Raw genomic sequence first — 16,393 nt, forward strand, 5'->3', positions numbered from 1 at the left:
TAATTAAGAAAGACGGTTCATTTTGCTTATGTATTGATTACCGCAACCCTAATTAGGGAACAATTAAGAATTTCCATCAGCTGCCCAGGATCGTCGATTTGTTCGACTGACTGTGAGGATTAACTATCCCTTAAGATTAGTTATAAGTAATGGTTGGAATAACCATTTCACCTTGAGATAAGCTTTTCTATAATAGTTGATGTATAAGTATCAAGGTTGCTCCTTTGGAGACCTTGCATAGATGGAATGTTGAACATCTATTGTTAAATAGAAGATTGGTACGTCCAATCATCAGGATCTGAAAGTTGCCTTGGAAACAACGAATAGGATCATACAAATCCATGATCATCTGTAAGTTGCCAGTTTTGGCAGAAAATCAAAGATTAATGAGAATAGCAACCCTCCTAAGTCCTTGTTAAGGAATAAGGTTCAACAAAGATATCACCCTAGAAGGGTGTGCCAATTTGTTAATTATCAGACTAGTTAAGCTCTGAATATATAAAATCATTCGAAGGAATCGAATGTATCAAAGATCAAATAGCTTATGAGCTAAAACCTATTTAAGGAGCATGGCGGAGCTCGCAATGTATTACACACTAAGGATTTGAGGATGTGTTTCGCCAATAAGTCAAGAAGCACTATCACATATCGGCAGGCAGACTTGTGATATAATGATAAACCTGTATCGAATGCGGATCGACAGGATAAGAAAGCTCAAAAAGGATACATGAAACCCCCAAAATACCACATGCGGGAACCCCCGCGAGGCATGTGGCATACCAGGATCTAGCCACCGATCACATTGAACTCATAACAATATTTCAAATAAAACTTTTATTTATTAAAAGAAGCATAACAATACATTATTATTTAATCAGCGGGAGCATAATACAATAGTTAAGAATTTATAACCCAAATGTATAAAATCATTAGTCTTGTCTCGTGATTCCGTGTAACTCAACCCATGACCACTCCAGCATCCCAGATAGCAAGTTCCATTGATATGTACCTATAGGCTTGCAAGCATGCAGAAAAGTGTATCAGCTAACGCTAGCGAGTTCACAGTTTTGTTTACCAAAAACCATGTTACACGTTTGTTTGCCAAATGTTTAGTTCAGCTTAAAAGCGATTCCAAAAACAATGTTGATATTAACTCGATACCGCAAGATGGCTCCAGATTGTTTGCCCTTCCCCAATGCCCCTATCAAATCATTGGTCGAGTTGTTAAGGTAATTAGTTCACGCCCGTCCTCCCCGGTACGGTGTGAGGGTGCCAAACCTAATAGCGTTATCAACTAAATACCCCGTTGCCTCCCCGACAACTATTTCGGTAGAAGATGAGACTAAAGGTGATAGGAGTGAGTATATTATCAAACATTCCGATTTAACATTCCAGTGAAACCCATTACCCAATATTCCTCCCTGGAATATTTACCAGATGTCCCTCCCCGGGACGCATGCTTGAAAAGAGCAGTGAACTCACCTTTGATTGCTCGGTATGTTACGTTACATTACCCGTTCCCAGTTGGTCAATCAAACCCTACCGTGGTTACCAAAAGACAGTCAGTTTATATGCATATAAATCACATATTCCATGTAGCGTACACATAACACACATACCGTGCGAGTCATAACAATTTATCCTATGGCGTAACAACCAATTATCACCACGAGATCACATAGCAAGTATTTAAGTCACATACAGGCTCACATATCAATTTCATGTTTCACCTTAGCACCTAGCAGTTACTTTCATCAACCATACAAGTGTGCGATTCGGTTAACTTGTGCGACCCGTGACAAAGCAGGCCCAATAGCTGGGGGTACGGCCCACTGGAGTGTGCGAGTGAGGTTCATTTGTGCGATTAGGCCTCAAGCGTACAACCCGGTTTCAATTGTGTGACCCAATATACTGGGCGGCCCACTAATTCTCACCTGGCCCACTGATATATGCGATAATACAACACCTTGTGCGATCCAGACCTCCTTGTGCGATCCGGGTTAAATTGTGCGATTTGGTTATCTTGTGCGACTGGGTTATCTTGTGCGACCAGCCCATAATTGTGTAGCCCAACATGGCTAGCCCAACCATGTTGTGGGATTGGATCCATGGTGTGTCATCCAATGTGTGTGCGTGTGTCATGAAGTTGTGTAAATCATACAATATCAGTTCTACCTTTCCTTAATACACGATAAATCAGTTACACTCCATAATCACAAAATCAACCAACTTCCATAGTTTTAGCAGGTTATCAATGGCAGTTTCATCTTAACACATAATTACCATCATGAGCATAATCGCTATTCAATCATACATAATTAATCGAATTCATAATCACGAAACATCAACCATCTAATCACCTAGCATACCAATTATCATCAAAGTAGACTCATCGATATCTAATAATACATACCCTAATCCATCGATCATCAATGCTCGTACATCTAGTTTTGGATCTATCAACTGATTATCATAATGTGTTCATCAAATACTATACCATTATGTGAATTCCCATATAACAACATTAAACAATAATAGCATCAACCAGTTTATCACATCATCAAATCACCAAGCATTACAAGAGATTAAATCAAACAAAGGAGATCCTGTACTAACCGAATACTAGTTGGAACCATGGTGAGTTCTCGAGAGGGAAGAGGCTGCCATCAGGTTCGAAGGGAGGGAAAGAGAGAGTCTTCAACACAGGATCAGTTGCCGCTAGCAGGGAGCCTCGAAGGAGCAGTGTTTAGGGTTTGCCATCCTTGTTTGTGTGTTTTTAGATAACTGATTTCCCTTTACCCCCTTGTATGCGCATGAATTAGAGACACATGGGCCGACCAGCTTTGGTTAGTGGATGCTAGGCCGAGGACACCATATGGCGAGTGAAGGATGTTTGGACCGAGTGAAGAGCATACAACTAGATAGAATGTGCGACTGGCTCATGCTTTGTATTAACCAACTTATGATCATTCCATCATATCAATTTAAGGTACTCGATAACATTTAACAGGTTTTAGTGTAGCATACATCCACTTATAATATTCGCGACCAATCACTTATAATCAACTCCAGTAATCACTCAGGAAATGTACACGTTAGTCATATCGGAACACAACGTAGAACGGCACATGAAGCATAACGATATGTGTTGAGTGCTATGAGGTTAAGCGATTCTAACCTTGAAAGTTCAGGTTGTCACAATATAACTCCTTGATATCCTGATACATCTTGGTAGAACCTGGGTGAATGGAATATCTGGATTTATGAGCTTCGTTTATAACCACTTCACGTAGGTTACCTCTAAGCGGAACCCAAACTCGGTTCATGAAGCACATTACTTCATCCGCTTTTGGTATCAGTTCGCACTCTAATTCTCTCAAACCTTCTATTCTCAGGTTTTCATCCTTCAAAGCTTCCCGTTGCGCATTACGAACTCGATCAGTCAAATTCGTCTGTATGGTCAAGCCCAAAGCACGCACACGTAGAGGCTTCTCCCACTCTTTCCTGCTGAGCGCATCCGCAACAACATTTGCTTTACCGGGGTGATAATGAATATCACACTCGTAATCGTTGAGTAACTCTACCCAACGCCGTTGTCGCATGTTGAGCTCCTTCTGATCAAAGATATGCTGGAGGCTCTTATGGTATGTGTATATCGTACACTTCGTGCCATACAAATAGTGTCTCCAGATCTTCAAGGCAAACACAACAGCTCCTAACTCCAAATCATGCGTTGTGTAATTCTTCTCGTGCACTTTCAATTTTCTGGATGCATAGGCTATCACTTTGTCCCTCTGCATAAGCATGCATCCAAGGCCCAAACGTGACGCATCACAATATACAACGAAATCATCATTTCCCTATGGAAGGGAAAGAATAGGTGCACTACACAACTTTTCCTTCAACATCCGAAAAGCTTCCTCCTGCTTTTCCGTCCAATCAAACTTCCTTCAGCAACTCCAAAATCAACTTCAAATGATGCTCATGATCTTCTTTGGTTCGCGAATAGATAAGTATATAGTCGATGAATACTATCACGAATTTATCCAAATAAGGTTTGCATACCCTGTTCATGAAATCCATAAACACTACTTGCGCATTAGTTTAGCCAAAAGGCATGACTAGAAACTCATGATGGCCATATCGTGTTCGAAAATCAGTCTTCGGAATATCTTCGTCAGCAACCTTCAGCTGATGATATCCTGAACGCGGGTCAATCTTTGAGTAATAGTTGGATCCCTGTAGCTGAATAAACAAATCATCAATCCTTGGTAAAGGGTATCGATTCTTGATAGTCAACTTGTTCAGCTCTCTGTAATCAATACACATCCTGGAGGATCCATCCTTCTTCTTCACAAACAAAACAGGTGCACCCCAAGGCGAAAAGCTTGGTCGGAGTGTTGGATTTGTGGATAATGAGTGGGAAATTATTGGCATATAAACAGAATAAAAGGGGGAGTGTAGGGGTAGATCTGAGAGGTTCATAGTAGATCCACAAGAGTACACTGTGTTGGCACGCGGTGGTTTATTATTTATTATCTTTTTCGTACTTTTACAACCCTCTTGTCTGGACTGTAAACGAATCCAAACTGTAAGTTCAAATCCTCTGTATTCCCTTCGCCCTGATGATGAACCCTGGAAAGATGATATGTAAGTTCAGATGATACGGTGATATGATGATGATGAACCCTGGATGTAACATATCATCACCATATCATCAGTGCATCTCCCATCGCCTTTTTCACTTCGCCTCCACTATCCGGATCTAGGTTTGCCGGTGGTCTTAGAGACGGAGGAGAGAGTTGCCGGAGAACTTGTGTTCGCCGGTGGGGAGAAAGGAGTAGGAGGATTTGTTGACATGAGATGGCAGCGGTGGCGGTTGTCTGGTGCCGGAGTGCGGGAGTGGTGTTGATGGCAGGTGGTTGGGGTGGGTGGTAGAGAGAGTGTGTGGTAGATATTATATATAATAATATTTCTTTAAAATAGTTTGTTTTATTTTTTAGATAATATTAAATAAAATGGGTAAAAAGACTAAAATACCCTTGTGTAATCATATTTAACTAAAAAAATCTAACTGGGTTTGGACTAAAGGACACAACGTGCAAGATTTTGAAACATTAAGTACAAAATCAATCAATTTTAAAGGTAAAGGACAGCGCCTGTAGTTTGGTGTAAATATAAAGGACAAAACTTGTAATTTACTCATGGTATAATAACCAATTAGATTATTAACGGGCCTTATTCAAGTCATAGACTTGGACCGGTTAACTTAAAATAATGAAAACGGTACGATACGCTAGATTAAGCGATGACCGGATAGAATGTAGTTTAAACCCTCACAAGTACTAAGACTTGTATAATGTGGGTAAACATGTTTACATTCTGTAATTTGAAATAAATTGAGAAGACTTGACCCGTTTCGGTAAACTTACGTAAACTAGTTACATAAGCTAACCGTACACGCATAGGCGGTATTGGGTAATCGGATGAGCTATAAACAAGTTCAATATACCAAAATACTTTAATTATGTTTTAACATCAGTAGGTTATCAACTTATATGACCATTAAGGTTTTAAAATCAAACTGTGCACCGAAAGGGCATTTTGGTCATAATATGGCATAATTCATGAACTTGTATAAAAAGTTATGTTATAAACAAGTTCATTATACCAAAACATATTAATTATATTACATATCAGTAGGTAATCAAATTTATATGATCTTTATTGATTAAAACCAAGTTTTGCACAAAAATGGCATTTTGGTCATTGTTAGGCATATTATAAGAACATGTGTAAAAACTCATAATCTGATTATGATCAAGTAGTATAACCACAGAGGGTTATTCTACAATATAACATGATCATAATGAAACTAATAATCAGTAGCTAAACTTGCTAATTCGGGTCAGAATCGAAAGTCAAAGCGGAAGTCAAACTGCTTGACTTTCGGTTGCAAACCGACATGTAAGCTGGAAATGACGGGCTGAACATGTTCATACGTGTTCTAATATTAGTTATAAACTGATTTAGTGTTAAAAACATGAGTTATAACATTTACAAGTTCATTTTATATAGTTTCCGAAAATCTGCCCTTTGACTTTTTATTTAACTTAACTTTGATCCGTCATTTAACCAACTTAACGTGATTTCCAGGAGGTGCCCTTTTGAGGGATTTACACCTACTTTATTACGATCACGTAGCCATGTTCGATTTGAAAACTGGCTGGACCATAATGGTCTAAACTGAAAGTCAAAGCAAAGGTCAATTTGCTTGACTTTCGGCTTATAAAAGCCTGTAAAAACGAAGAGAGCTGGAAAGGAACACTTACAAGTGATCCTTAGAACGTTTGGAACTCAGAGGGTTGCTCCTATATGACCAGGAACTTCCAGATAGAGAGTAGAGAAGAAATATGAGAAGGTGCAAGTATGAAGGCTTGAACTATGCTCCTACTTATAGTTGAGGAGGTTGGTTTAGGATGAAGACAAGTGTTAAGATTCATCTAAGATTACCCCAAGTGTTGTAGGATGTGTCAAGAGCAGCTAGGAAGCTCAGCATTGTGCGATAGGTGGAGCAAGGATAGAATGCCTTGGCCTCCAAACAAAATCTGCCCAGATATACAGTCATTACGGAACGTATGGGCTTTAAGCTTACGGTCCGTAAGCTACTTTAGCGCACACAGGTTTGATCGCCTTACGGATCGTAAGGTATATATCCTTGCGGTCCGTATCCGCTACTCAAAATAAAAAAATACCTGCTTGCGGTCCGTAAGCACAAGGCTATACGGTCCGCAAAGGGTCACTCAGATGCAATAAATTTGCATGTTGACACCTTTAGTCCCTCCACATTCAAACTTTCAAAAGTTGTCAAAATTAGTCCCTCTCGTCCAATTTATTAGACATAATTGAGAGTATGGACATGTGTCATTGTATAACTCGACACGAATTTACGAGGTGTTAAAAGTATATTATATAGTATCCCCGTATTTCTAACTCCCTCACTCTCTACCTTTCTCTCGTCCCCTCTCATCCACCACCACCATCAACAACCAATACCAACCACCACCACCCTCCACCACTCTAAACAACACCAACACCACTAATTTTCTCCACCAACGAGCTCTTCAGATCTAACACCAGCTCTTCAGATCTGACACCTATTGATGAACAGTGCTTGTTTCTTGGTGCTTTCGAGACCAGCTTCTGGACGCTTTCGAGATCAACATCAGCTTCTTGAACAACGTTTGTTTTAGCTGATGTAGTGATTCGGAAACCGGTTATGAGATCTATCGCCATGGTGGTTACTTGTTAGAGTTAGACCATAAAAGTATTGGTATAGTGGGTTTGTTTGTTGGTGTTAAGAAGTGATCAAAATGAGGAGATTGGAAGATTATATAGGGGAAGGTGAGATGTGGGTGAAAGGCATGTTATTTTATTATTTTGCTTGGTCAAAAATAGATGTGAGATTTATCGCCTGATTTTTTTAGTTTTATTTAGTAAAGTAATCATAGGTATTCTTTGAATAAATGTTGATACTGATTCAAATGTAGGACATGAGGATAGTGTTGAAATGTGGGAAATAGATGAAGATGATGATGTTGGTATGGTTTCAAGTTTGATGTTAATCGTCACACCCCAACCAATGGCGGACCATCGGTGTGAGATGAAAACGAGATTGCAAGAGACTTCATAACACTATATGCAACAAGTATTTAATAAACAAATTTCATTTCATTTCATTGCTAACATCAAGTACATTGTTCAAAATAGAATTACAACAAGTTTGAAACAAAATAAAATACAACATGTATTAAAATTTAAGGTGCGTTTCGAGGCATCCTACTAGATTCCGTGCATCATTATCATCATCATTAAAATCCTGCAATACGTATTAAAGTATAGTTCAATACAAAAATTATTGGCGAGCATACAAGTTTGAATACTATCATATGTATAAAAGTTTGAACAAATCCACATGACAAAATTGTTATCAAGAATTAACGTATAACTGGCATGCAACTATAAATGTCAACCCGAAGTTTACCGCTAGCGTAATCTTATCGTAGCAACCATAAGACCGCTCTGTGTAACTTAACATGGCTTCAAGAATACGGGCGGTGCGTTACTCCTATAGCGCTATACATGTTAAGGGAGGCTTGATCGAAGTTAATGAAAAGTATAAAGCATAAGAATGTTCCAGTGTATACGAACTCAAGCATAACGCATAAGCATGTACGTTGGATTGTTTGTTTGTGATTTAAGCATAAAGTATGTGATTGTGTGTGTCTAATAGTATAAAACGTATTGCATCCAAAGGTTTAAAAAGTAAAAAACGGTTCATGTATACTCACAATTTTTGCAAAGCTTTCCGATTATCCGTGAATTAACGAGTTGTTGAGAATGGGGAAACGAAGGAGTTTATGGAGTGGTTGGGCTTGGGATTTAGAATTTAAGAACAAAAGTATGTATACACGAAAATATATCTTGTCTAAGTATCCGTTTTGTCAATAAGTTTTTTGGGATTTCATGGGTCCTAACTTTCCCATTAGAATCATAAACGAGAAGCTTAGAACAAAGATAAAATAACCAAAGTTCATGACACATAATCATAAACCGATTAGTATCATGAGTTTGGCTATGTGTATATATATTTATATATTTTATATAATATTCCTAAAACTAAGTCCATCAAGATTGTCATGGATCTCATATAAGTCAAGCATGGAGGTAAATTTAACTTCATTGTATGAATTCACCAATGCACAAATCATCACAAGGATGATTCAGATGGCCATGAATGAAAAAGGAAATATGCACTATTAATGTGTGAAAATGTACATATTAAATTCGAACAAGTTTTAAAATGGAATCGCAAACTAAACCACACACAATCGGTAAGTGCACCGGTCTTAGTGTAGTGTAGATGGCAAGACCTGATATCAATCCGTGGACACTATATGCAAACTTTAGATAATGAACCGTTGTCGAATACAAAGTCAATTTTAAGTTTAATTTTGATGATTAACTAATAACCTAATTAATTAAGAAAATGTGGCAAACAAGACAAGTAACACAAACACGAACTTGGGAGCTAGGTGTAGAACGAATATCATGAGAAAAAACTACCTAGGTATCGAATCCCTAGAATCATGCAATGATGTTTCGACTATGACGATGGCTAAATATCTTAATTACCCGAATAACCTCCCGCTAGAGATGATCAATCGAAAGATATGGACAAAATACGAAGTGCTAGAATGAACCGGCTCGACCTATCGATACCAAATCCCACGAATATTAAATAATGAAAGCTAAATTACCCCCAAAACCTTCTATTCATGAAGCAAACCCAACCTTGATAATTGAAATCCTAGTAAACCCTAAACGCGATGAAATAAACGAGCCTGAGCTGTCGGTCACCCAATCTACCCAACAACGATTAGCTAATAACCTAGCACACCTAAATCATCTCTAGTCAAAAGATGAGGAGGCAAGTTTTAGTTTATTAATTTTAATAATTGATTAACTTGGTTTATTCTAAACACAAGATTCGAACCAAAAACTCTAAGATCCACCGATTCAAATTAAATTCTAAGTTTAGGGTGTATTTCTACGTGCCTAAACCGCTAGATTTATCAATCAACAATCACAACCAACACTTAAACATGCAATATCAAGATCAAGTTTAAGATAAAGTTATGTAAATCGCATAAAATAGCCAAACCGAGTCAAAACAACGTCACAAACATCTAGTTCATCTCAACCTAAGTTGTTAAAAAATTTAGCTACTCATAATCAAGAACCAAACAAAAACACAATCAAAATCACGGTTCATCGTAAAATCAAATAAAAATTAAGCTACTAGCCTGCCAGCTTAAATTAATTCGGGTGCCTGGTAGCCTGCTTAATAATTATTTTGACTTTTTGACGTGCCTACTAGTCTGCTTCCAATTCTCTTCTTCGTCGACTAACACACTTTGAGAATATTCTGAATTCCCTCCTTGTTATCGAATTTTATAATAAGAATTCTTTTTTTTTTATGCCTTGCTGCCGTCAATTCTGATCTCAAAGTATGGCCTCCACTTGCTGCTGATCTTAAAAATAAAAAAAAAAATAATAGCCAATCCCTGTTGGTTTTCGAAACCAATAAAAAATAGCAATCTCCTCCTTTTGTGTCTGCCACCAATGTTGTGCTTTTTTTTTTCAAAAACAATCATTATCATGCCCCTCCCTTCTCAATATATATAATCGCCTCCTCCTTTTTATTTCTTAGGGCATCATTAAAAATGGGGTGGGCCAATTCGCATGAATCTCTAACTGCCAACTACAAATAATTGAAACATTTAGTCAACAAAAATATATATTCTTTTTTTTTCAACGTAGCACAGCCAACTCCTTTTCTTCTTTCTCATAACATACTAAGAATTAATTTCACTTTCAAAATATGACCATATTAGTCCCTCAAGTTTCATGAACTATTTTTAAACAACCTTTCATCTCATGACATTTTTAGTCCCTTGAACTTTAATACTAATTCTCAGTTCTTCGTTTATTTATCATTTAAGCTCGTTTCTGCTTCCTTTTTGTATGGGGACTTGTAGTAAGAGAAAATAATAACATACAAACCTATAAAGACTAAAAACGACTTAAAAACTATAACAATAAAATACAAAATACACGGATAAATGACTGTGTTTTGCAACACATCAAATATCCCCATACTTTACCTTTTGCGTGTCCCTAAGCAAAATCGTAAGCACCATATCCAACTTAAACACTTAACAACAACGCAAGTCTCGAACAAATTATAACGCGAACTACGAAATCATCAAACACAGCGGTTTCGCAAGACTTACAACGTTCAAAAGGATGACGAATCATAATATTTAAATGAAAATGGGCCTACCTAATCAAGTTTTTCTTACATTCAAGTAATCAATTATGCACTGTCAACACCCCTCACAATGTCACTCATCTCTCGGCTAATATATATGTAATTTCGAGTGAACTCTCAAAACCGAAGTATGAAGCATACTATCATAAGCTTGTACGTCAATTAGAATTTCACCTATTTGTTAGAACTCGGCACGGATCAAAAGGACTTAAACGGGTAGGCAAGGGCTAAAGGTAGGTTATTTTATTCGGGAACAATGGGTTAACACAAATGAACACACGATAGACCGGATAAGCACTAAACAAATATTAACATATTGGTCATTTCGACCCACAACTTTATTCTTTTTTTTTCTTTTTCTCATCTTTTGCTCTTTTTTTCCATTTTTCTCTTTTTTATGTACATATAATAATCACATAACACGATCCGGCTATCAAATCACAAACGGGTGACAAACAAATGGCTAGGCTCAAAGTGGTGTATCTAAGGATAGTGGTGAAACGGGTCAAACACAAAGGCTACACAAACAGAGGTGATCCTAATGCCTCTATCATATCCATGCCAAATCCTAACCGAAGGTCTCAACCTGTATCAAAAGGCACAAGTTCTAAAGTAATGCAACAAAGTCGGTAAACACACATGAAATGAAAATAGTGATCATATATACATGAAACATATAAAGGCTCAAATCTCACTATCATGTGGAAAATAAGGCTACCGATATCGACAATGCACAACCAATTAACTCTCCGGCTCCATCCACTATCCTAGGCATCCCAAAACCTTTTACTCCCCAAAAACGATTCAATCAACCTGTCGCAACCCTCGGCCCCTAATCACTTGGGAACGGGCGGCCGCGAGCCAGTATCAGTGGTATCGGTGTTTATCAATTTGGCAGCGGAATTTTCATCAGGACTGTAGTTAGGAAATATTTTATTAGAGTAAAATACCACATTTTTTTATAATATTAAATACATGGAAAATTCCCAAGTTTCCATTACAAACATGTTTATAGGGATAAACCCTATTTTATTGATATAAAACATCTTCTTTATTTAGGTAACTTTTATAGCCACTTTTCCAAGCCTTCAGTGCTATCCAGCTGGCTTCTAATTGGCTTTCACATTTTGTTACCTGAAACGCGTTTAAAAACATTTTATCAGCAAGAAACACTGGCAAATGAATCCTAATTTAATCAAGAAAAGTTTTATCCTTTTTCAGCATTGAGGGCATCCAGCAATTACATTTCTTTACATCTACTTTAATTACCACCCACGATACTGTCAATCCTGACTGGTGGTCATGTTACTACTCACAGTGTAGTAACAAATTTCGTATACAAAACCCCAACATACCGACGATAATTTTAGAATTACAAATACTCAATCACTATGAAATATAATTTAAACATTTGAGGTTTTGTAAAAATAGTTTGCAAAAAGGTTTACAAAAAAGAGATTACTCACAAAAAGTGTTTATAAAAAGAGGATTACTCACATTGCTACTTTAGGTACTTCCTTTGTGAATTTCTGTATAATCTATTAATTAAACAATGCACACGCGTTAGTATAATAACCCAATTTACATTAGTTATACCGTCCCTGAGACAGAACTCCAACGACTGAGTCAGGCAGAGCCTCGACATGCGTTACGGAGCACTAGATCAATCGGGCAGCGTATCTAATACGTAACCAAGGGTTATGATACTTACATCGAGGCAGAGCTTCGCTATTTTAGTGGGTATAACATCCGAGTATTATAATTGCTATTTAGAATTTGAGAGAGAAAGATCGAAAATGAACGGTTTGGACTGAAAGCTCGACTGCCCCATTTATAGGGCTGTTCGTCGGATTTCTCGCACCGCGCGACAGAGACAAGGGGGTCCGTCGTGCCCCGTGAGCTAGGTGTCGTAGGCCTTAACCTTGACCAGTCATGGGGGTAGGTTCGACACGAAGCTGACACGTGGCAGCATAGGGTTACGCCACTCATCCCATCACTCGCGCCCCGTGATAGACCTAGGGGTGTCTGTCGCGCCCCGCCAGAGACCATTAAATTTTGTTTTTATTTAATTTTTATAAAAATAAAGTATTTGGGGCCCACTATTCGTATGCGGGGTGTATTTTAGGGCGTATATGGATGTTCTAAATATTTTAGGAAGGATTATTATATCCTCCCCACCTTGTTTTAGAACTCGTCCTCGAGGTCTACTGGAATAGGTGTGGATGTTTTCTCTGCATCTCTGATTCAAGCTCACAAGTCTATTCTGGTCCTCTTTTAGAATCCCACTTCACTTTCACTAGAACTAATCTCTTGTGTTTGAGATTCTTGATATTTCTAACTTCGATATGTAGGGGTTTCTCTACAAACTTAAGCTTTTGATTTACCTCTATGTCCTTAAGAGGTACCACTAATGATTCATCGGCTAAACACTTTTTGAGATTACACACATGAAATACATCATGTATTCCTGGCATTTCCTATGGCAGTTGTAGCTGATAAGCTACGGGTCCTATTCTTCTAACAATCTCAAAGGGTCCAATGTACCTGGGGCTTAGCTTTCCCCTTTTGATGAATCTGACCACTCCTTTCCAAGGAGAAACTTTTAATAATACCTTATCTCCTACTTGAAATTAAAACGGTTTTTGCCTGTTATTAGCATAACTCTTTTGTAGATCGCGTTCTGCTTTTAGTCTTTCCTTGACTTGAATAATCTTGTCCGTTGTCTCTTGTACTATTTCTGGTCCAGACAGTTGCTTTTCTCCAATTTCTGCCCAACAGAATGGAGTTCGGCACTTTCGTCCATAAAGTGCTTCGAATGATGCAGCATTGATACTGGTATGATAGCTGTTGTTGTAGGAAAATTCTATTAATGGTAAGTGATCGTCCCAATTTCCTCCAAAATCAATTACACAAGCTCTAAGCATATCTTCCATTGTCTGAATTGTCCTTTTGCTTTGTCCGTCCATTTGAGGATGATAAGTCGTGCTTAGATTCAACTTGGTTCACATTGCTTTTTGGAAACTTGTCCAAAAATGAGAAGTAAAACGGCTATCTCTATCAGAAACAATAGATAAAGGAATTCCATGTAATGAAACTATTTCATTTACATACAACTTGGCTAATTGTTCCATACAAAAGGTTTCCTTCATCGGTAAGAAATGAGCAGACTTGGTTAACCTGTCTACAATCACCCAGATTGTATCATTACCTTTTCGTGTCTTGGGTAATTTGGTAACAAAGTCCATCGTTATCAATTCCCATTTCCATATTGGCATTTCTAACTGCTGCAATAAACCTGAGGGTTCCTGATGTTCAGCTTTAACTTGTAAACAGGTTAGACACTTGGCAACATAAGCTGCTACATCCTTTTTCGTTCCTATCCACCAGAAATTCTTTCTTAAGTCTTGATACATCTTATCACTACCGGGATGTATCGTATACTTAGACTTATGGGCTTCTTCTAATATTCGGTGGCGTAGGTTTCCTTGTTTAGGTATCCAAATCCTTTTCTTATTGAATCTCCAAATTCCATCTGTTCCTTGTTCTAATTCCTTAATCATTCCTTTCAATTTTTCAGTATCGTCCTTGATTACTGATTCTTGTACTTTTCTAATCTGATTATTTAAAAATATCTGCAGATTTAATTTGAGAGAACGTACTCTTTTTTGCTTTTCATGATACTTTCGACTCAAAGCATCAACTACTACATAAGCCTTTCCTGCGTGATACTGGATATTACAATCATAATCACTAAGAATTTCTATCCAGCGTCTCTGTCTCATAGTTAACTCTTTTTGCCCAAAAACATATCTTAAACTCTTATGATCAGTGAAAACGGTAAACTTACTACCGTAAAGATAGTGTCTCTTAATTTTTGTCACAGCCCCCGGATCCCTATCTCCCGGGAACGGGCGGCCGTGAGCCAGTTTCGGTGGTATCACATTTTATTTATCCAATTTGGCAGCGGAAATTTTCATCAGGATCGTAGTTAGGAAATATTTTAATCAGAGTAAACCACCATGTTTATAACATTAAACATATGGGTAAAAACCCAAGTTTTCAATACACACGTTTCATAGGAATAAATCCTATTTATTTAATAAAAACATCCATTTTATTCTTAGGTAACTTTATTGCCACTTTTCCAAGCCTTCAGTGCTGTCCAGCTGGCTTCTATTTGGCTTTCACATTTTGTTACCTGAAACGCGTTTTAAAAATATTTGTCAGTGGGAAATACTGGTGAGTGAATCCCAGTTTAATCAAGTTTAAGTAAAAACCAATTTGCAGTATTGGGGGCACATCCGCAATTACATTTGTATCCAAGACATCACAATTAACATCAGTGGTACGGTCATACTCAACATATGGGATGTTACCACGCCAGTAACCAATTTTGTATACAAAACCCCAACATACCCACTATAATTGTATTCTTCACAAATACTCAATAACTGTCATTTGCATGGAAAGGTATTTAAGGTTTTGTAAAAACAGTTAAGAAAAAGGAGATTACTCACATTGCTGTTTTAGGTTTTTCGTAAGGGTTTCCTGGAGATAATCTATAAATTACACAAATGCACGTGTGTTAGTATAATAACCCATTTTAACATTAGTAATACCCTCCCCGAGACGGCATTCCAACGACTACGTCGGGCAGAACCACGACAGCCGTTACGGAACCCTAGATCAATCGGGCAGCGTATCTAATACGTCTCCAGGGGTTATAATACTTACATCGTAGCAGAACCTCGCTATTTTAGGGGGTATAATGCCCGGGTATAGTGTATACTACTTCAGAAATTTAGAAAGAAAGAAAGTTGTGAGCGACGAAAACCGAAAGCCCGTTGCCTTCTTATATAGGGCTGTAATTGGACTTCCTCGCGGCCCGCGTGAAGTTTGGGCCGGGTCTACGCGGCCCGCGTCAATGCTAGTCAACGGACTAGCTTGTCCGGCTCATCTACTAGACTCGCCACGATGATGACACGTGGCCGCACCGGGTCACGCCACAATTTGGGTCGCTCGCGGCCCGCATCAACTAAACTGAATAGGTACGCGGCCCGCTTGGGCTTATGGTTTGACGATATCTGGTTCTCCTACTCGCGCGGCCCGCATAGACTTGAGGTGAGGCCCTACGCGGCCCGCCTCAACTTAATAATTATTGTTTTTATTTATTTTATATAGTATAATCTATCTTGGGGCTCGGTTTTCACATACGGGGTGCATATAAAGACAAGTTGATATATTTACAATATATATTAGGGTGTCAGAAATATTATGAGGATGTCGGTTTTACCGAGGGTTGTTATATCCTCCCCACCTTGTTTTAGAGCTCGTCCTCGAGATCTACTGGAACAAGTGTGGATATTTCTTTCGGATTCAAGCTCCCACGTGTACTCGGGTCCTCTTTTGGAGTCCCACTTTACTTTGACCAGAACCAATCTCTTATGCTTGAGATTTTTAACTTTCCTATCTTCAATTTGTAGAGGCTTCTCCACAAAC

The sequence above is a fragment of the Helianthus annuus genome, chromosome 16 (assembly GCF_002127325.2).
Source record: "Helianthus annuus cultivar XRQ/B chromosome 16, HanXRQr2.0-SUNRISE, whole genome shotgun sequence".
Taxonomy (NCBI): Eukaryota; Viridiplantae; Streptophyta; class Magnoliopsida; order Asterales; family Asteraceae; genus Helianthus; species Helianthus annuus.